General features: G+C 35.8%; 1 protein-coding gene across 10 annotated transcripts in view; it reads left to right on the top strand.

The window, feature by feature from the left end:
* heph (polypyrimidine tract-binding protein 1 heph) overlaps positions 1 to 22,179 on the top strand; it is an 862,450-nt gene that overhangs the window by 681,920 nt on the left and 158,351 nt on the right. The window lies entirely within an intron of this gene.

Here is a 22,179-nt window from a genome sequence, read left to right as displayed (position 1 = left end):
TGCAAAAAAAAATATGGGCTCCAAGAATTCTTTATTCAACTCCATTATTTGGACACCATGGACTTTGATCTATTATATTGATAAGAAGCTGGTAATTAATTGGATCATTTCACATAATGTTGAAAGGTCAAGTTATATAACTATAGGTTATTTTTCAGTTGGGTATTTCAGTCAATCTCTGCGGGCTATAAAAACACATTTTTTTGCTATTCAAGCTTTTGGAAATTTATTTTTTCCTTTATCAAGAATATCTACAAAATAAATATGATGCTAACATTATTTAGTAGTAGAAATGTTACAAAAGACTCGCCAAAATTAGTTTAAAATATAAAAAGGCATATAAATTCAAACATAACAACCGAAAAATCAAATGCAAATTTGTCGTTGAAAATTTTATTGCAGCACCAGAGAAAATGTGATTATTATGATATTTGCATATACAGTGAGATTTAAATGTAAGCGAAGAATTATTAGCGATCTATGATTTTTCTCATATTGAAATTATTTGTTTAATTATATTAAGTTAAAATATAATTGTAAATTTGATATAAATTTTGTATTTCTGATTTTTTGTTTAAGTTATTATTATTTTTACTTATGTGAACCATTTCTAGAAAAAGCCTTTTGATTTTATTATTTTCAACTGTCAAAATTTTTGTATTTTCATAATCCATAACATGATCTGAAGAGATAGCATGTTCAGCCAGTCCACAAGAACGTTGAGTCTGCAGTCACTTTTATGTGACGTGATTCTTCCAGATAGATTACGACTGGTCTCACCAATGTAAATTGAATTACAAGAAGAACATAGAATACTATATATGACATTAGATTTTTTTTTGTTGATGAGAAGAGTTTTGATTTCAGAATATAGGAATGAAATTGTTTTATAATTTTTGGTAGAAATTCTAATACATTTTATGTCTCTAAATATATCAAGTGACTTAGGGGTTAAATTAGGAATATATCTTATAGAATAGTTTGATTATTTTCATTAGAAGAAGGAGAATTATCTGTTGCGGAAATTGCATACCTAATACTGCGTGAATTGCGTGAAGTTAGGGTAGATAAATTAGGATAACATGAATTAAGATACTAATCAATACAGTTTATTGTATGATTTTCACTATAAAGGGTTTCACAAAAACCGCGACACGTGTTTCGCTATACAATAGCTTCCTCAAGCATAAACTGAATTAAGAAGAGGATATGAATTTTCCATTAGAATTCTTCTTAACAATTTCAGATCACTTTCAATGAAATCCGGGTGAGACAATCTAGTGACCCTTTCTTTAAGAGATAAAATTAAGTTGGATTTCATCCTTGAAGGATGCTGTGAAAAATAACTAATAGTAGTATATATATATATATATATATATATATATATATATATATATATATATGAAATCTAGAAAGGTTAATGCAGTCAAGCTGCTGGAAAATAATTCCATGAAAATTAAAAAATAAATAGATAAGTACTCTTTGATCATTCCCATATTGATTTCAATTTAAGAGCCACCGGTATACAGCTGTTTCAGCCTATTGGGCATCGTCAGTACCGGGCAGGCGGTCCTCGATTGAAGACAAAATGAGAAAAAACCAAGAAAGTACTTGATAAAAATAGCTGCGTAAACGCAAGCGGTACTGACGATGCCCAATAGGCTGAAACAGCTGTATACCGGTGGCTCTTAAATTGAAATCAATATGGGAATGATCAAAGAGTACTTATCTATTTATTTTTTAATTTTCATGGAATTATTTTCCAGCAGCTTGACTGCATTAACCTTTCTAGATTTCATATCATTTCTAGAAACATGTGGATTCGGTTTCCGATGGCATTTCAGGTTAGCTTCCCAAATTTCTGCTACCGCAGTTGTCGGTTGATTGGTCAAAACACCAACACTGACATAAAAACTTGGCAAGTTGACTTGGGTGTCACACCAATAGGTGGTTCCACTTATGTTTCGCTTGCGTTTACGCAGCTATTTTTATCAAGTACTTTCTTGGTTTTTTCTCATTTTGTCTTCAATCGAGGACCGCCTGCCCGGTACTGACGATGCCCAATAGGCTGAAACAGCTGTATACCGGTGGCTCTTAAATTGAAATCAATATGGGAATGATCAAAGAGTACTTATCTATTTATTTTATATATATATATATATATATATATATATATATATATATATATATATATATATATATATATATATATATATATAGTCGAGAGAAACTCCACGTTTCATCTGCTACTGTAAAGTAAATATTTAGGATCAACGACACTAAAGAGGGCATTCAAAAATGAATAATATTCATCGAATGAATAGTTAGACTCTCCAATATTCCAATCATCGACGTCTGCATGATGAGAGCTCCCACTTGTTCCTTGAGACTAATGTAAACAGTAAGGCTAGTGGCAGACATACCTATTGAATTTGTACTGCCGTGAGAAAGTTATGTCAAGCACTGCAAACGTACGAGTATATTCACTTCATCAACAATTCGATGAAATCCATTCGTCGTCTTTGTTGTAATTTTTTTAATTACATCCGAACGGAGTAATTGCGGCTCCCATCTACCGTATGCCGTATAGTTATTTCTTGCCATCCATAACGCGCTTTTCCTCTTCTTCCCAGCTATGAAAGAAGTAAGGGTCTTTGGCCGCACTTCTAATTCAAGGCCAACTCGATGAATGCTTCGAGCCAAGTTCAACGAATAGAACTAAGTACACACATACAGTGCCTACTTTGATAGAGCGTGTTTTTTCTCTTGTTTTATATAAATAGCGTGCTCGCCGAGTATGGCGTATAATACCAACGTTTTCTCGCGAATGGCCTCGACTTTGAAGACGTAAACGGACTATGGTTTTATCGACGAAAAACTTAAGAATCTCACTGAAATGGAAAGGCATTGATACTCTGGTTGTCAGGTATTCGATGCGGTAATACCTGGAAGATACTGAATAATGAACGATGAGGAATGGCCATGAAACATAAACTCTCAAAAAATCTACATTTTCGTTTCCAAAAATACAAAAAAAAGTTACATCAGTACTGGTAGTACTAATATTACGAAATACCAGTTGAATACAATTTCATAAAAAGCACATACTGAAACATCCAAGTATTCATACAGCGAAGGGCTAATAATAGAAAAGTCGTTGAGTCTTTTGCTAATAGCTGAAATTTTTATGGATAACCTTGACAGTGAAATTCATGATAATCAGTTGATTAACGGTTTCTTATAGGTATTTGTATATATACAATAGCTTCCTCAAGAGTCAAATAATAAGTTACTTTTAAATCACAATATTTAATATAATATTTTTTATAAAACCGCTACACATGTTTCGCTATACAATAGCATCCTCAAGCGTAAAATAATGAGTTCTTCTACATTACAATACTTTATGTATTATTTTTTATAAAAAACGCGACATGTGTTTCGCTATGCAATAGCTTCCTTAAGTGTAAAATAATGAGTTACTTCTAAATTACAATATTTTATATATTTTTTACAAAAACCATGACACGTGTTTCGCTTTACAATAGCTCCCTCAAGCGTAAAATAATAAGTTACTTCTAAATAACAAATATTTTATATTTAAAAATATCTTATATTTATATAAAAATATTTTATATAAAATATCTTAAATATAATAACTCCCTCAAGAGTAAAATAATAATTTACTTCTAAATAACAAATATTTTAAATAAAATATTTTATATGAAATATCTCATGAAAAATATTGTAATTTAGTAATAATTTAATATTTTACGCTTGAGGAAGCTATTGTATAGCGAAACACGTGTCGCGGTTTTTGTAAAACCCCTTGTAGTGGAAATCATACAATAAACTGAGTTATTGAGTTTTAATATGAATTTTCATCAAGTATCGGTCAGTTCTATTCAAATAATAATAAAGGTGATTTTGCAATTGTTCACGGTTCATCTTATAAGGACATTGTCATACATGATTCCTCGACACATTGTTATCAGCATTCAATGGCTTGCTTCACATACTATTGAATATTCCACCTCCAGAAAGTTATTTTCAGCGAGTTTTGAATTTTATTGTACACATTGCTGTCAACAACGGTTACATGGTAGATATTATCGACTTCATTCTTTCCAAAAATGTACGATATCTCACTTCAAAAAAACCATAATAAGCGTCATAAGACATGACATTTATTGGTGAACCCAGCAATAACATGGCTGGTTTTTTTTCGAGACAGATATGAGTATAGCTCACATAACAAATGATAGTTCAAACAAATTCATCAAAAACGATAAGGACAAAACGTCAATGTCGGTTAGATCGGGAGTATATGGATTGATTTGTGGTTTTTGCCCGAAACTTTAAATTGGCTGAACATGAAGAACCTTTTCTCAGAAAATAAAAGAGCATATCAGTAGTTTCTTGAATGTAAAGACTAATTCCACATTTGCACACTATATTTTGGCAGATGGCTATGAGTTCAACCATGAATCTGTACACACCCCAACCTTCAATGTTCAATAAAGCTTAAATTAGTCCTTTGGAAGCTCAAATTAGATTTTCTTTGAAATACTGTACACTTTTATGGCTAATACTCCCTTTCAAAATGACTGCCGTTTCGGGAAAAATCCATTTCCGTTTTCGAAAACAATTTTGCAGATTTTAAAAACGGAAAAGGCGTTTTTTCTATAACCCCAGTCATTTTTGAAAAGACAGGTATTAAAAATTTCATTTTGTCAATCAATTAGTTATTGATTAATCGAATTCTCTTTTCATGTATATTTATTTTTCATACTTTGAAAGGTCAGTGACCTAAGAAACATTTCGGAAAAAAATGCATGTTCTTCAAAAAATATAATTTCATTATTGTCTTCAGTATGTAGAAATAAACTTTATCGAAATGAGTAATACAATTATTCCATAAAAAAGTTAGGAATCCCAGTTCAAATGAACCTACCAATGGATGATGATTATCTTCTCTGGCAATAGTTTCTTTGATTCCGATTAACGTCTACTTTCATTCAGGAAATGCCTATTTTCTAAGTAATTTCTATATATCAACTTATCTGAATTTCCTATCATCATTACTGGAATGATTGAAAATTTCATAGTATGAAACTAATTGCAAGTTATATATCATTACCTATTTCCTCTTTAATTTGAAGTGAAATGGGGAATTTAAGTTACACTCTCTAAATACATATAGAAAGAAAACTAACAACAGCTAATAACTTGAAACAACTAAAACTAAAGAACAATTTTTCTTGACACAATATCGTTTGTATTCTTACTTATCATGCGTACAAATTACGACCAGAAGTCCTAGAGTGGATCCCCGAGGGACCTCATTCTGAGTACCAAGAAAACTAGAGTTGATTTTGTTCAAAATATTACGCACTGATATCGATCTCTAAGATAATTTGCAATAAGTTCAACTGCTTCTGTTAACGACCTAAGTTATTTATGTAATTTTACTAGTTCGGACTTCCATTATCTAATATAATTCTAATATAATTCGAAACCCACTAAAAAACAAATCAAAATGTGATAGAAATATCAATTATATCACTGCATAATATAAAAGAAAGTCGCTTCCCGCTGTCTGTCCCTATGTATGCTTAGATCTGATTTTGATGCGGTTTCTCAAAATAGATAGAGTGAATCAAGAGGAATGTGGATATGTATATAACATGCATAATATAGTAGAGGAACACTGGTCATTTTAAAGGTAATGCATGTAATTTAAATGAATATTTTCGAAGATATCACAGATTTTAAATGCAGGGATATAGCTGGTGCGGCGGTACCGGCCGGGGGGCCGGCGGCACGTGACTATAAATAGCGCGTCAAAGGCCGCGCTTTACCATATAATACTTCATGATTATCAGCGATTGCACGCGTTTATCTGTATATTTAGTATCAGCATTGCACCCGTGTGGAGCCGGAGCGGTTCGCTATTTATGCAATAAAATGTGAAATGGAAATACATTAGAACGAATAAAATAATTATTTATGTAAGACTAGTACGAGCCGTGAGCTAATGATGTCAAAAGCCTTAAAATATTAATCCAGTCCTTCGAGTACACATAAATCAATTATTACTATCAAAGAAAGTATGAATGTTGTCTGCACATTTTTAAGAATGCGATTGTGCAGCTGAGGTGCAATATAACAAAGTAAAAGGTTGGACCTTGTTCATCCTTATGTCGCATAAATTTACAGTTTTGAGGATTGTCGTTCATATGAAACGAGTACATTTTGATTCTACTTTTCCATATAGAACCCTATATTGGAAAATGAAATATAATTCAAGGTTCATGAAAAAGTAGAAAAAAGTAATAATTTTACTACTCTTTTCGTACCAAAAAAACTAATTACGAATTTGCAATTTTTCATTCAGAAATGGAATTGAGCCCCCTGAAAAACAACAGATTAATCTCCATCTATTCGGTAAAACTTTCTACCCAACCACAACACCACCCACGATCGGATCCGGACAAAAAGTCATAGTTGCGTTGCCGAGACGTCAAAAACAAAAGTAAAAACCCGTATGAATTACCGTCGTCGTGATGTAAAGGTGGCCATTATTTGCGAGTAGAACACGTACATATAGAAGGCGGTGAATATTGCATGTCGGGACATTTTGCGAGTACCCATTTAGAGCAGGCCGTGAGTACATCTGGTGCCGGTTAATTATTTATGTCCTTTTTCCTGGGAGAGCACTCTAGCACGGCGATCTCCCGATCTCGATGCAAATTTCCTCCACCAGAGATTGAGGGGAGCTTGGCGGTCAGGGCCGGAATCAGTTCGGTTGTTGACGAGCTTTTATCAACCAGCTCCGATCACTCAGTACCTTTTTTATGAAAAAAAAAAATCGTGCCAACTTATAATGCTATTGAATGAACGTTTTCAGGAGTTCTGCAGTAAGTATATAGCGTACCTCATCTACGAATCTGGAGACGATTCGAAACCATGTCTGGGTCTGCAAAGGCAATCAACATCCTAAGTCATGAGCCTTTGCTAGGTAAACTTGAACACCTAGAAATGAGGAGTCTTCCTAGTCTTGGAATAATTGACGAACTTTCTAAAAAAATCGTAAGCAAATGGTGAAACTGAATAGTGAAATTAGTAGACCGACAACAGTTCTATGTCGAGTTGCGCAAGGCACTGTTTTTGGGCCTATACTCAATATATTTAATAATAATAATAATAATAATAAATGTTTTTATTGCTACACAAAAAGCAGTTACAAAGAACAAGGTTGATTGATGTTATGTAGCAAATGGCATCGTTCGCTCTTCTATCTTCTGAGAAAGATAGAATAGCGCTCTTCCACGCAACCACTCACCTCAAAATCTCCTGGTATAAATATTGCATTTGTAAAAGATATGACTGAGGTGAAACAAAAAGCTGAAAGTGACTTAGGAAATATGTAAAGAATAGTTTAAATAAAATTTACTTCCCTTAAATGTAGTAATGCCTGATAATTTTGCCTTTCACTTCCAAATAACTCTACCAAGCTATGATTCACAATAACTAATAACTTGCAACAACTAAAACTAAATAATGCTCAAAACCGTATCAAAGTAATGTTTTTTTAAAGGTATTGATAAGCCTATTTCTTCCAAAAACATATCCCCCAAATCTTGAAAGAGAAGGGGTGGAATGTTTGAAAGAACTGGTTCCCTAGATCCTTATTTTCTCAAAAATAAATACGTTAACCTTTTTTAATGAATTACCTATGGCAATCTTCAAATATTTTACTTGTCAGTGAAAGGTTTTCAATTTTTCTTGAACACAATATCGTTTGTATTCTTATTGATCATGCGTACAAATTACTAACAGAAGTCTGAGTACCAAGAAAACCAGATTTGATATTGTTCAATATTACGCACTGATAACAATCGCTAGGATAATTTGCAATAAGTTCAACTGCTTTTGTTATTTATGTGATTTTACTAGTTCGGACTTCCATTATCTAATATAATTCTAATATGATTCGAAACCTACGAAAAAACAAATCAAAATAAGAATGAATAACTGGTACAAATATTCCATTTATAGAAGATATAACTGAGGTGAAACAAAAAGCTGAAAGTGACTTAGGAAATATGTAAAGAGTAGTTTAAATAAAATTCACTCCCCGTAAATGTAGTAAAACCTGAGAATTTTGCCTTTCACTTCCAAATAACTCTGCCAAGCTATGATTCACAGTTTTCAACGGCAAACGATTCAAGATTGCAAACAACGTACGCTATCTATAAAGATTTTTTTTCGGGCATGAACCTGAAAAAAAATCGCTCATTCCTCTATAAATTCCGCGCGATACGCTACATATTTCCCTTGTAAAAGTGGAAAATTTTGTAGCAGCAAGTCTTGGCGAAGTCATTACCTACTTATAGTATAATAGTTAACGGCCAATGAAAACACCCTTAGTTATTTTTGCCTCTATACACATTCTTTTATGAAAACATCTCATACTCCACAAGTACTAATGTATAAATAAATGTATATATCTATTCACGAAACAATTTTTTTACACCGATAAACTTGACATCTGATGAAAATTTTCATTTCTTGTATTTGGTTTCTTTGTGTTTATTTCATACGTACTTGGGATACTGATATTATACTGCATGTAATTTTCCATATCAGATGAAAGGAAAATAAGTAGTTCATTAAAATTGATAACAAGAAACAAATATAACCTCAATAAATTGCTTCTTGCATTTTATCACATTTTTCTGTGCGAAATATACTTACATCGAAGTGGACCTGACAAAAATAAATTGACGAATTCCTAGCTACATGTGCTAACTTTAACCTAAACCACTTTTATCTTTATGTTTGGAAAATAAACAAATACTATTATTGATTGGAGGAGTGCGCAAACCTATACTAGAGAATGCTAGTTCATAAATGAGATTGAAAATAGTATCATTCAAACCGAAACTCTATGATTCTGATTGATTATAACAGGTCTTTTATTGAACGCTTTCTATCTTTAAATTTAAATAAAACAAAGTGTGTGAGATATCATCGAAGTTTGTATTCGTTTCAAAGACCTACTGATGCCATTATGTGTGGAATATAACATCGTTCAAATGGTCGCCACGGCTTCTCTGTGTTGAGCGCATCCGAAACTTCTAATTCTCCATGATTCTGGCACATGAATCAGGCTGAATTTGACCAATGGCATGGGTAATGTTGGCTTTGGGGACCGCTTTGGTTTGTGGCTTATTCGCATGGACCTGCGACTTGAGGAAACCCCACAAAGAAAAGTCTAATGGGGTCAAATCGCACGATCTCTGTGGCCAATCCCATCAACTCCATGTGAGATGACTATGCCCTCAAATCGCTTGTGCAGAATATCCAATGTGGTATCAGCTCCGTGGCACTTAGCGCCGTCCTGTTGAAATCACATATCGTTGGTGCCAGATCATCCATTTCAGGCCAAAAGAAATTGGTAATCATCGACCTATAGTGCTCGCAGTTGACAGTGATGGTCTGGCTAACGTCGTTCTCAAAGAAATTTGGACTGATGACGCCGCAAGCCCGAAATCCACACCTAACAGTGACTCTTTCGGGGTGCATTGGACGCTCTTGAATCTTGTGGATTGGTATCGTTCCAAATTGGACAATTTTGTTTGTTCACATACCCATTCATCCAGAAATGCAGAAGATGATTTTTCGATGAAAATAGGGTCAGTTGCCAACTGCTCCAGAGCCCATTCAGCGAACACACGTCGTTGTCTATGATCGTTTACCTTCAGTTCCGAGGTCGATTGAATTTTGTACAGATGCAGGCCCAAGTCACGACGTAAAATTTGCCAAGTTGTGGTCTGCGAAAGGCTTAGTTGTGAACGATGTGAAATCGACTGCCCCAGATTCTCCTGCACACTCTCACAGACAGCGGCGATATTTTCGGCAAAACTTGCGTTTCGTCGACGTACGGATATTGGTTGATCGTTTACTGAACCTGTGGACGATTATGGCGACCGTAAAACGGTCGAAGCGGTACGTTGGATGTCCCTCAGATTTTGTTAACTCAAACTTGAAAATATACGATATACTTCAACAACCTAAAGCAACTTATACTACCCCAGAATTCACGAGAGCATGCTTTATTTTCACGAGAACATGTTTTACTACAGGCTACTGGTCAAAAATCATCTATACAAATTGCGCCTAAACAACCCTGCAAAAGTGGATTCCTCAAAATGACAGAGGCTCCATTCTTCTGATCATCATGAAACACCTCTTGGATCTGTTGATATTTGATGAAGATTCATTAAAACGTATTGAAATAGCACTGTATCATCTCTCAATCTTAATATATTAATGCTGTGTTAGTTTGATACAATTTTTGAAGAATTCATCTCTGTGATCAAGTACATTCATGCATTGTGAGTTCAGCAGTAAAGCATCATTTGGTGAAATTTGAAATCAATCGTATGAAAAACGAAAGGGAAAGTTTATTTCCTCTATTTGATTAGAATGTTCCACTAGCAGTTATGATACAACTGTCAATTGATAATCATTCTCTTCTACCATTATTGCCGACCTAATCCGGCCTGGATACCGACGTGAATTTTTAATACGAAAGCGGTCGATTTGTCATAAAATAATTGTTTACCTTTTTTTACTTTGTACACCAATTTTTCATTTGTCGCAAGTAATTTTTAACATCGGTCTTTTTACACAGGAATTTTATTGACATACTTCGATTAGAAATTCAATAAATTTATTCTGGTAAAAAAGCATTAAATATCAGTTTCAAATACTCAAATACAGAACTCATCTGACTTTAATTTTCTTTGATTATCCGCCAAGTTTTTTGAATTGATATTACTCACTCGGACGTCAAATAAAATTAATTGAATGTTTATCATTTAGTTCTCTATTCAGTTCACGCACAGTTTGATTGACGATTTGATAACGTTTTAATTAAAATATATAGCGGTGTTGAAGTTCGCTTCCTTGCTACTCCACGAAAACAGTTCTGGTTATTAATGAACCATATCTACGTCATAAACATAAATTCATTCATTTTTTATGTTGGCCCTCTCAAAGGAATTTAAGTAAGTTCATTTTCCTTGGAAATTACATTCATTTAATCACTTCGTCCCCTTGTTTTGTTTCATTATTCATGATAGGACTACATTCACATGATACATTAACAGAGAAGATATTGAATATTTTGTTGAAGCACAACTAATGCTTTTGAACACGAACAAGAAATTTGTGAAAAAAGATGAGAAAGTGCAAAATAGCTTTTTGTGATATGATTTTTAAAAATAAGGTTTTATTTTGTGAGTGAAAACGTTTCACGACCAAAATAAAACTTACTTTTAACACAAATACCATACAAAGTTTTCTGTACAACTGTCCTGTTATCATAATAAAATAGGTAAATTCAATATTTTTATAAAAACACATTTAGACATTTCTTGCCAGTTTAATATTTTCATGTTATCGCATTTGCTGTAAAGTAGCCGTGTCAGGTGATGCCGAATCACCTCGTTACCAACAAACCGTATTGTTTACAGCTCACGTGTTTTGTTGAAAGTCATATTTAAGGTTCTTGCTGGTGTTTGATGTCTTGCATAATGAAGAACAATATTGAGGTATTGTGTGTTCCTGACGAAATTGAAGAGGCTGCAAAAAGAGCTTCAATTGAATTGTTACCAAAAAATCGGCTCAGCAGTAAGAGACATCGCACATTCTAATTTTTTTAGCTGGTGTAGACTTAAAACGTCAAAAGAAATTTCAGCGAAACCTTCTTAGTCTATCTAGAAGAGAAATCAAAAGTATGGAAGTCGTCAACTTTGTGGAGCAAGTTTTCAATGATAAAGTCGAGTGCGCTCGTTAAAAATGGTGTCAATACAAGCAAATATTTCAAGGTAATAGCATTCTTAAAGCAGAAAAATGAAAGTTGTAGCCCTAAAAATTCAAAAACTCTTACGTTTGAATAAGTTCAGAGGTTTATAAATGAGGCGCTAGATGAAAAATATTTGTTGATAAAAATTGCTACTATTTTCGAAATATATGAAGCCTGCCGGCGTGAAGAGCTGTGGCAATTGTTAATAGAAGACATTAAATTAATAGATGAATCATTGATTGTTCAAATTCCAAATACAATAGGTCGTTCTTTTTGCATTGTTGGAAAAAACATTGAATATTTCAATAAATACGTTGCATTACGACCTTCTGTTATCAAACATCAACGTTTTTTTTCTGAAATACTCAAATTATAAATGCAGTGCCAACCCAGTTGGTAATGAGTGATTTTTTTGCTGGTATCTTTTTGGCAACACTGTTTTTGACAGATCACGCGTGAATCGAGTCTTGTGTCATTGTCAGACTTGTTCAGTTTGGTCTATAATTTAATCGTGAATCGATGTACAACACTTGCAAATTATTGAATTTCATTATCAAAATTCATGCTCGGTAAAGAAAGTGCATCGTGCATTTCTTCCAATTTATGGGCAGTTTGGTCGGCTCACTGAGGGAGCTATTCCGAAGCTTTTGACTAAATTTCGAACCCAATTTACATTATTGGACATTAAACCACCAACATGCATTAGTAGAGTAAGGGCTGAAGAAAATATTGCGGCCGTATCCGCCAGTGTTCGTGATGACCGTAAAATGTGGATTCGCAGCCGTTCGCAGCAATTGGGCATCTGTTACTCCACTACGTGGAAAATTTTGCGGAAGGATTTGGTGCAAGCTGGTGCAAGAATTGAAGCCACACGACCTCCCACAACGTCTAACATTTAGTGAATGGGCGCTGGCAAAGTTGGAAGAAGATCCACATTTTTATCGAAAAATTGTGTTCAGCGACGAGGCTCATTTCTGGTTGAATGGATGCGTTAACAAGCAAAATTGCCGCATCTGTAGTGAACACCAGCTACAAGCATTGCAAGAGCTACCGATGCATCCCGAAAAAGTTACTGTTTGGTGTGGATTATGGGTCGGTGGCATCATCATCGGGCCGTACTTCTTCAAAGACGACAATGACCGGAACGTTACTGTGAAAGGCGAGCGCTACCGTGTGATAATTGACGACTTTTTATTGCCCAAAATGGAAGAATTGGACATGCCTGACATGTGGTTTCAACAAGACGGTGCCACATACCACACGGCACGCGAAACAATGGCCCAATTAAGAGCCGCCTTCGGTGAACAGTTTGGAACAATTGGCCGCCTAGATCGTGTTATTTAACGCCTCTAGATTATTTCTTGTGGGGTCATGTTAAGGATCTTGTCTTCAGGGATGAACCAGCAACAACTGACCTTCTGGAAGCCAATATTGAGGCATTTATATGTGAAATACCGGTCGATATGTTAGAGAGAGTGTGCCAAAATCGGACCTTGCGCATGAGCCACCTAAAGCTGAGCCGCGTACAATCTTTGCATGAAATCATATTCAAACATTAAATTATATTGATCGTTCTATCGATTCCAATTAAGATATCAATTTTTTTAAAAAAATTTGTGTTGTTTTGAAAATCAAATCCTATCCCTCTTAAAAAATCACCCGTTATAAACACATTTGGGAAAATGCCCTTTAGCATTGCTGAGTTTCTGAACCTCCCGGAACCAAAGGAATATACAAATCACTGTTTCAGAAGGTTTTCTGTTTCTTCGCTAGCAGAATCAGGAGCAAATATAACGTATATTAAGAAGCACGGAGGATGGAAGTCTACAACAGTAACTGAGAGTTACATCGGTCAATCTATTTCTTATAAAAAGGCCATTAATGGAAGAATAATCCCAACAGCCAACTCCAGCGTTACAGCATCGCTCTCTTCACTTCAAGAATTAAATGTTAATACTCATGAAATTGTCAATTCAACTAGTTCAAATATATTACAAGGATTTTCAACATCGCAAGGTATTAATATCAGCAGTTGTTCTTATTGTACTTTTCATATTAATGTTCATAAATAATAATAATGCTGTAATTAATGTATATAATACATTTGTAACAGAATTTAATTGTATCTATATCTATTGTTCATAATAAAACTTCCCTGTTTTGTTTATTGCTATTTCATCGAAAAAAATGTTGTTAAAAATACTCTTAACACTATTGTTCAAAATATTTTTAACACGCTACTTTGTAACCATCATCTTTCAAATCTCTCAACAACCATTAAAAATGTCACTTTTAATGACAGTTGTACAAAAACTGATTCTGAACTAAACTTACTTTCATTTTCTTCAATTATCTTAGCGGAGTTTTTATAGTTACATTCCAAAAAAATAATAATGTACGTATGTTTGAGTCTATACATTCATTTGTATGAAATCGTTGGTTATTAGATAAGTTTTCTGAGGTAGCTTTTCAATTAGATAGGGCTTCTTTTCATTGCCTTATACCAGTGCGACAGTTATTTGTAGAACTGGAAGAAGAAGTTCTCAGTTCTGTTGCGTCTCTGCGAGACGCATCCAAACAGAAGATAATTTAGAGAAAGACATCATCAGATGCTAGAGACTACTTAGCTTGACGATCATCTTCATTTCATTCAGGATTTGGAGACCAGCTCCCCTACCCTTTCGGCTGATCATTGGCCTTGAGATGGGCCAATGGGTACATGACTGAGGGATGACGGCATGAAGTCCTTAGACATCAGTGCCGCCCTTCACGGGATACCCCTACCTGGCTGGGGTGGGATGGATGAAAAAGTTATTCATCCTTTAACGGGGGACATGAGGGCCTCATTCGACAGAGTGTCGGGGCCTTCTATATCGGGAGGGGTCGTCTACAGCATAATCTGTGGCTTCCCTAACTAACGGGTTTTCGTGAGTTTCCGTTTTTTCGAAAACTCTCTCATTCCTCGACTGAATGGACTGCCGAATGGAAGGCAGCTGCAAATCTATGCGGATGGCTTCATTCCGCACGAACCAAGGAGCATTCACAATCATCCTAATTAGCTTATTTTGCAACCTTTCCAAAATGGAAATGTTGGACGGAGCCGCTTGTCCCCAGACGCCTGAAGCGTACATGATGACAGGCTTGAACATCGAGTTGTAGATCATGATTTTGTTTTTAAGACTCATCTTGGATTTCCTGTTGATCAGAGGGTACAGACCGGCTATCCGACCCTCGATCTTGGACTTAACGTACATGATGTGCGGGTTCCAAGTGAGCCTACGGTCTATTAAAAGGCCGAGGTACTTTACCCGCGCTTGCCAGTCAATCTCCCTTCCAGAGATTCTCACTTTTCTGGCCGGAGAAGATAGTAATCTCCCCATGGTTATCGCCTGAGTCTTTTCCGGGTTTACTCGGATCTTCCATTCGAGGTACCAGCGCTCGAGGTCGTCCAATGCACGTTGCATGTAGACGACGCCGAGCTCACGCCCCATGGAAGATGAGAGCAGAGCCGTGTCATCGGCGTACAGGGATATCTTCACTCTATCGGACCTGGGCAGGTCGCTTGTATAGAGTGAATACAGCGTCGGAGAGAGCACGGCCCCCTGTGGCACTCCAGCGAGGATCTCTCTGTTGTCGGACAGAGAGCCCTCTACTCTAACCTGAAAGGTTCTGCCTCTCAGGAAAGATCCGATCCACCGGATCAGGCCCCGAGGCAGGTCGAGCGCGTTTAGCTTATGTATAAGGCCTTCGTGCCATACTCGGTCGAAGGCCTTTGAAATATCCAAAAGTACTATATGTACTTTTTTGTTGTTATTCAGCTCGCTGATGGTGTTCTCGACCAACCTTAGAGCCTGTAGTTCAGTGGAGTGATCTCTCCTGAAGCCGAATTGTTCATTAGGCAGAACATTTCGGTCCTCAACTTCTTCGTTGAGTCTTTGCAGAACGACTCTTTCAGCCAGCTTAGCCGCCGACGAGAGTAGACTGATCGGGCGATAGTTCTGCGGGAACAGCTGGTTCTGACCCTGTTTCGGGAGCATGACGACGATCGCATGCTTCCACCTTCTAGGGAAGTGTCTGAGGGCCAACGAACTGTTGATAAGACTCAGCAAGAATTCAACGCTGTTTTCCGGGAGTCTCTTCAACAACTTGTTAGTTATTGAATCGGCTCCCGGAGCTTTCTTTGCTTTCGCAGCCTTGATGAGACCCTTCAGCTCCTCCATAGAAGCTGGACGGATGTCGTCGTCGTCATCCTCCCTGAGAAGTCGGTGAACCCGGTCTTCCAGCAGCATATCGCGGTCGATGTCGTCGTCGTCGTCAACGTTAAGTTGAAACTGACGTTCCATCGTGTCTGCAAAGGCTAACGCCTTGTCGGCGGGGGAGTAGCACACTCCGCGCTCTCCGTGAATGGGTGAGAGAGCAGTCTTCTTCCCCCTGAGCCTACGAGTGACTCGCCAAAGCTCGTCACTCCCAGGTTCGAAGGATTCCAAGAGCTCTTCCCACCTTTCGTTTCGATGTTCATTGATGGCCTGTTTGACACGATTGGCCATCCTATTCGCCGCTGTTTTGTCCCCTGGGAAAAGGGTTCGCTGGTAGAGCCTTCTCAGGCGGTTTCTCTCTCGTATCAAGGCTTTGATACGAGGGGGAAACTCGTTGTAGCTCTTCAGCGGACACTCTTCCCTGGAGGTGGCCGCTCGAAACGCATCATTCACGGAAAGCTCGAAACGCTCAACTGCCGCGTCGAGTTCGTCGGGAGAGTCGAGTACCTCAGGAGGGGCGCGCATCTCTTCGAGCTGGGCTGTGAAGACATCCCAGTCCGTCTTAGATCTCACGCGATACTCAGGGGGAGGAAGATCATCACCCAGTACCAGGATTACTGGATTATGATCAGAATCCAGTTCCGACAGAACGTAAATTTCGCTAGTCAGAGTGACGTTTCTGAGAAGCGCGATGTCTAGTACGTCAGGCCTAGTCTGCCCGCGATAGTACGTAGGCTCATCTGGTCCCAGCACGAGATATTCATGTCTGTCAACATGCGCATGGAGCGCTTGGCCGTTTCGATTTGTGTGACTACTTAGCGTTCATTAATACTTCTTCATGCAAGTTAATGGTGCACGGTTCAATTCAAATTTTTATTTTTCATATTCAATTGAAATTAGTTACAAACTCAAAAAAGCATTTCATTTTGTTTATGACATTGCTGAATTGATAGATAATGTTCGTATTTAATTTTCTTATATAGCTCCAGATTTATTACATGAAAGATAATTTTCTTTCTACATTTTTTCCAACGGAATGAAGTGGTTCATGAAATACACTGGCTATTGGATTTAATAATTCACAATATTACCGGTGCGCAGATGAACACACATACATGCGAATAGAAGAAACGTTTCAGAAGATGTCTCTCGAAAAGATGAAAATTAATAATTCAGAATCGAGGATTGCGATTCTATGAATTCTCTAATTCTTCATGGCCAAGCCGGAAAAGTATTGCGATAGTTTGGTGTATCCTAGTTGATTAATGATTTCAGTGATATAATTTAGGAGTTATATGATATCAGAAATGGAATGAGACAGATGGGTGGCAAAATCTGGATTTGAATTTGTTGAAAGTTTCATTGAAAACGATGAATAATGTTTGTTGAACTTTGTTTGGGGATGAAATCATCGGAAGGTGTCAACATGTTTGTTTTCCAGCAAAGCCATTGTAGTCTTCAAGAGTTTCAAGTAGTTATTTATATCAGTAGAAGCATATCTGAGTGAACATTTACACTGATATTACGGTAACCGCTTAGGTTAAAACTATTTATGTTAATAGTATCTCACAGTTTTTTCGAAATCGAGTGAAAATAATGGTCTGACATCGCTAACATTCGTTATGAACTTGGCAACATCGTAAAACTTATTTATATTGCATAATTTGATTTTTTTTTCATTCTGTATTGTTGTTGTCACTATGCATGCAACATTGCCAACTTGGGGTCCATTTGAGATCTAAATTGAGAGGCATTTCAAGTACCAAACAAAGACATTATATTTGGAATTTTGTAAAGAGATATTTGATTGAATAGTACTATCTGAATAGTTATTTCATCTACACACATCTGCTTTTAACTCAATCTTGAACTGCTTCGAAATCATTTCTAGTGTTGATTATAGATTGGCATGCTCAGTTGCACTAGAATTTGATTGCAAGCCAAGTACAGTTCATCAATTCTCTTTACATGACTGAATTCGCCGATAAACATCGTAAATCACTTCTGAATGTGTTCGGGTAACAAAACAATGATTTGCTTGAACCGGCGCTTCTCGTTAATATTCACGATTCCAGCAGAATTGTTAGGATATTGAGATATAATTGTTAACACTTCGTATAACTACGGCGAAGCAAAATAAACAAAAACATAATTTATCGTCTATTTAAACCAAAATTCGATAGCTTCCGTGTTCATTTCTGCAGGCTTGGCATTAAAATGCAATCCGAGAGCCAACGTTTTATTCCTCTTATTAGCTTAACGAAGGTATGTCTTTTCCGTCATATTTTTTCCTTTACTTGCAACTCGTTTTTTTGTTGATGTTTTGGCCCAAATAATGATTAGGTTTTAATCTAAACTTCAAAACTCAATGACCGACTGACCTACATATGTCAGTGGTATAGTGGTGTAGTGTGGCATAAAGTCATTCGACAAATTACAAATTTTGGGTGGGATACACCCGTTTTCACTTCCCGAGTTCTTAGAATATTCAAATAACACTGTGTTGTGAGATTTTCACTAAACAGCTTGAAAAACTGCAACACCTGTTTAATTATAGAATAACTTCATCAGGTGTGCTCATACACTTGGATGCGTTGTAGATTTTCATCAAGTATCCGTCAATTCTATCACATAAAAACTATATATTTCAGTACAAACTGTCAGTTCAATGATGAGTTTGATGTTTTAGAACAATTTTGATATAGCCTAACTGCTAATGAAATAATTTAAATGGAGCTGTAAAGTAATGGATTTGCTCTCCTTCGATTGGTAGTGAGTTATGTATCTAGTCAATATGATTGGTTCAAAAGTGTTGGGTTCTGGACCATTTCCCAACGGTTTTTTCATAGAAGAAAATGGCATTTCTGCCGGTACAGTCCATGGGGATACTGGAGTTTCAGAAATAAAAAACTGACCAATTCACTAGGCAGAAATGATGAAATTCCATTTCAAATCTAGTTATAGCCCTCATCAAATTAAAAGCTCCAAAAATATTAAAATTGAAACGAAACAAAATAATGGACATTTCACAACATTAATCCGAAACAATTCTTCAACAGATGAAAGAGTATAACGGCTGACAAGACGAGAATGCTGGAAAAGATTTTAAAAAATTGTTAGGTTAGGTTTGTGGATACAAAATTTTCGTACTAAAATTCGACACCAGCTTTGCACATAGTTCTGAAATCTCTTTCATTTCATTTCGGATGCAACAGTTCTTGATTTCACTACAGTTTTAAAACAATAACCAATTTTTAAGTTTTGTTAATGTTTGACAGTATGCCTTCCAACAAATTTCTCTAATATTCCTACCTCTGCCGAAGTGAGTAAAAGTTGTAGCGCCCCAAAAAAAAGTCATTATATTATTCACTCAAATGACAGGGGCGAGCTCAATTTGAAATTCTTAATGAGTTTTATTGTGTTGCATTGCAGTCTACTTTGGGGACATATTTTAAAAATCGCCAAATTATATGCATTAATTACATACATGAGTATCGAGATTGTGATATATTGTATTCGTCAATTCAAAACATTTATATATTAGATAGTAACCTGAAATGGGATTATCATATATGATATTTCATTAAAAACCTATAATCAGTCCTTTACAAATTTCGCGCCTAAAAAAAATGTTTACCAGATAGAGAACTAAAATTTTTGTATTTTGCCCTTGTTAAAAGTCATTTGAGTTACTGTATAATTACCTGGGGTTCAGCCGCACGAGAACATATAACCATTTAGAGACACTACAAAGAAGTTTGCTTGAAGGTGGTCTAAATATGATATAAATTGATTTGAAATACCTGAAAGAATCTTTAAAAAAATTAAAAAGATTAGCTGAAAAAACAATTTTATTAAGCAAAAAACTGAAATTACAATAAAATAGTACACAAGCAACAACCAAAAAACCAAAAAAAAAGAGAACTATTAACATGGTTTCATTGGTTTTAGCGGGAGCTGACTGTTTGGTGGGAGTTGTTGGACAACATATATTTGAATTTTCTCCTAAACCAGTGTTCCTCCTTGTGGATGATTTCAGCCTGAACCCACTTAATGTTATGTTGATGAGTCCAAACATGCTTCTCGCTGTGTGTGTTTTTTGTGCTCGGCAATGCGAACTTTTAATGGCCTCTTAATTTCACCGATGTATGATTTCCCGCAATCGCAGGGTATCCGGTAAATGTAATTCTTGGAATCGCAGTCTGCGTATGGTGGCCTGGTTTTCGTGAGACTGCTACGGATAGTGTTCCCAAATCTGAAGCAGGTTCTGATGTTATATTTGGACCCAATCCTTCTTATCCTTTCCGACAACCCTCTGATGTAGGAAAGTACAAGTACTGGTTATGGCGGCTACTCTTCCTTGTGGAGTTCTTGCTGTTTTCTAGCTAAAGCCTGTTCTACCATCATATTAGACAATGAAAGTCCGAACTGATGAAATGCACTACAAAGAAGGTTCCTCAAACTGATAATGTCAAAAAAATCAAGATATCTAATGGGAAAAAAGATAATCATACTTCTTTTGTACCAACGTGAAGTACCAATTCTGTGGTAACAAAGCAATCTTTATAGAATCCACCAATATAACACTTATCCCACTATAGTAAAACCACAATTTCATGAACATACTCTTTTTGCGTAACTAAATTATATGACACATTACCGGAGAATATAAAAAATATAACATCAAAACCACTGTTCAAAAAAACTAAAATCGTTCATTTTTCGTACCAACAAAGAATTTGTGAGAAATCTGTTGGAATAACTACTGAAAAATAATAAATATTACCTATATCCCTTTCCGCATCATCCCAAAACTGAAAATAAAGTTTGCAAAGATCAAATCGTAAGATGTAGTTTATGAAATTCACATGACATTAAAACGGGAAAACTTTTGAAATAACCCAATAGTTTTCCAATTCCAAAATAGTCAAGGTTAATAAATAATTATTTGAAAGAAGACTTGTTTCAAGAAAGGTTTTCAATGCGCCATATAAGTCGAAACCTTGATCGAGATATCTACAAACAACGTATTGCACTTTGGTTGAAAAAACAACTAGAATTAATAATATACTCAGTTACAGAGGCTTCGAATATATGCGTATTGCGTTTACTTTGAAACCTCAAATAATGTGTCTGGCTCTCGAACTGTTGCTCCTTTCACATCAATTATTCCATTTCCTCCAAATGTTTACAAACAGAAGTCCCAATTAAATGGCTAGCTAACTGGTCACGTGAAACTTGTTCTCTATTCAAATATTAATGTTCTCTCCTAGGACAGTTGTGCCGATGTAACCTGATTTCTGGATTCGGTACTCGGTAGGGACACTGGACAGAAAGAGAGGGAAACGCATAACGAAGTTATTCACAAATGTGGGGCCATAATGACAGTTTTGTGCTAATTGCTTTGAATAATTACATTGTCAGGGCTGGGCTTGCACGTGCTAACGGGCAGTGTTTTGGAGTACAAATTTTATGCCTATTTAACTGTTTTCCAAATTACTGCTTCAATAATTTTGTTTTCGCTCAAAAATAACTAGTAATATCTGTTGATTCTGAAGAGAAATATTACTAGCAAAAAAACTATTTCAATTCTCAATTATCTGGAGAATTGAATGTAGAGACAAATGAAATAGTTTTTCTAAAATTGAATGCATTGAATCACTGGATACCACATCAATATTTCTCAAGTAAAACCTTGTTATACTTAACCATTAAAACCACTGAACTATCGATAAAATCTAAATCAACATAAAGTATGAAGAGTACAGGCCCTAAGATGTATCCTTGAGGTGCTTTCCAGTTGAATTCTGATAGTTGATTTATTTTCCAACGTATTGTTGATTTTGTCTTCCATACCTAAACTTTAATTTATATAAGTGGAATAAGATGATCAAACAAATGGTATAATTAAAGCCAAACGATGTTTTATCGCAGTATAGAGAGAATTAACGAGTTTTTGAAAATTCCAATTTATCGAAGTTTACGAAAATATTACTTCACATTCATATTAGCAAAAAGAGGAAAATAAACAAATATTTCATATCC

The sequence above is a fragment of the Leptinotarsa decemlineata genome, unplaced genomic scaffold, assembly GCF_025532065.1.
Source record: "Leptinotarsa decemlineata unplaced genomic scaffold, Ldec_3_MD MMD2_tig00001064_RagTag_RagTag, whole genome shotgun sequence".
Taxonomy (NCBI): domain Eukaryota; kingdom Metazoa; phylum Arthropoda; class Insecta; order Coleoptera; family Chrysomelidae; genus Leptinotarsa; species Leptinotarsa decemlineata.
The sequence above is the reverse complement of the archived record's forward strand: the minus strand, read 5'-3'. Positions and strand labels throughout refer to the sequence as shown.